The 2,500-nt window shown below is 42.8% G+C and overlaps 1 protein-coding gene across 3 annotated transcripts in view; it reads left to right on the plus strand.

Moving 5' to 3' along the window:
- The window catches only part of LOC119580100 (mucin-17-like), a 41,718-nt gene that overhangs the window by 972 nt on the left and 38,246 nt on the right, over positions 1-2,500 (plus strand). The gene's annotated exons all lie outside the window — the stretch shown is intronic.

The raw sequence follows: 2,500 nt of genomic DNA on the forward strand, positions 1-2,500 counted from the left end.
ATTTCATTATATATGAAGGAAAATGTTATTCCAATATAATAATTTGTCATATTTTTCCAATAATTCATTTTTTTTTTTTTTTTATGTTATCACATATATACCAGAAAATTGCTATGTAGAATTTAAGAAGTTCATTTAAAGTGTAACACATCAGAGGAAACTGATAATTAATTTTTTTTCTTATTGTTCAGGCATATTTAAAATTAAAAAGTCCCTTTATTTAGAGCTTATTGAAAGTTTAATTCTAGACATGGTCCTGAGGCGATTAGAGAAATGTTAGAATACTGTTGGTTAAGTTTTACTGACTTTCTGTTTGCAGAAATATTTTTTTCACAAAATTTGTAGGATACACAGCCACCCACACAAATATACAATTATACAAGTTCACACACACACACACACACACACACACACACACACACACACACACACACACCAAAACACACAAACACACGCGCACACACACACACACACACACACACACACACACACACACACACACACACACACACACACACACACACACACACACAATTATATATGTACACACATATGTACACACACACAATTATATATGTACACACACAATTATATATGTACAGACACAATTATATATGTACACACACACACACACAATTATATATGTACACACACACACACACACACACACACAATTATATATGTACACACAAATGCACACAATTATAATGTACACACACAATTATATATATACACAATTATATATGTACACACACACATTTATATATGTACACACAATTATATATGTACACACACACACACACACACACACACACACACACACACACACACACACACACACACACACACACACACATACACACACCGCACACACACACACACAACACCACACACAACACACACACACACACACACACACCACACACACCACCACACACCACACCACACCACACACACACACACACACACACACACACACACACACACACACACACCCCACACACACACACACACACAGCACACACACACACCACACCCACACACACACACACCGCACACCACACACACACCGCCACACACACACACACACCGCACACACACACACACCGCACACACACACACACACACCACACACACACACACACCGCACACACACACACACCCACAGCACACACACACACACACCCCACCACACACACACACCACACCACACAACACACACAACACAAACAACACACACACACACACACACACACACACCACACACAACCACACACACCACACACACACCACACACACACACACACACACACACACACCACACACACACACACACACACCACACACCACACACACACACACCACACCACACACACCACACACCACACACACACCACACCACACGCACACACCACACCACACACACCACACACACCACACACACACACACACCACACACACACACACACAACACCACACACCACCCACACACACACCACCCACACACACACACACACACACACACCACACACCACACCACACAACACACCCCACACACACACACACACCACACACACACACCACCACACACACACACACACACACACACACACACACACACACAACCACACACCACACACACACCACACACACACACCACACACACCACAACACACACACACACACACACACACACACACACACACACACACACACAGCACTCGCACACATGCACACATGAGTGCACACACACACACTTATTCACCCGCACAGACATATACATACACACACCCACTAACATACACACACACATACCTTATCCAAAATACATACACACCCACACCTACATACACACATAACACCCCACACATGCACACATACATACACCCACACACACATACCCACCTACACAAACATACATTACACTCCTTCATACACATACATACACACCAATATACACACAGGCATCAACTCACACACACGCACCAACTCACACACGCACCAACTCACACATGCACACACACATACACACACACATACACACACATACACACACACACACACACACACACACACACACACACACACCGACACATATACATAAACACACACCCATACACACCACACGCACACACATGCACACAATCCATACAACCCCCACACATGCACACAACCCACACAACCCCCATACATGCACACAACCCACACACATGCACACACACATACCCACCCTTGCACATGCACACCCACCCACACACTTGCACACCCACCCACACACAGTCACACACAGTCACACATGGACATGCACACACATATATATGTATGTAATTAAACTCACACACTTATTTACATATATATATATATATATATATATATATATATATATATATAGAGAGAGAGAGAGAGAGAGAGAGATATATGCATATGTATATTCAAATATAAGAAAAAAAAGGTGAAGCACACACGTTGTCATGTATTCATACATCCACACTTGCACAAA

The sequence above is a fragment of the Penaeus monodon genome, chromosome 13, assembly GCF_015228065.2.
Source record: "Penaeus monodon isolate SGIC_2016 chromosome 13, NSTDA_Pmon_1, whole genome shotgun sequence".
In the NCBI taxonomy this organism is placed as follows: Eukaryota; Metazoa; Arthropoda; class Malacostraca; order Decapoda; family Penaeidae; genus Penaeus; species Penaeus monodon.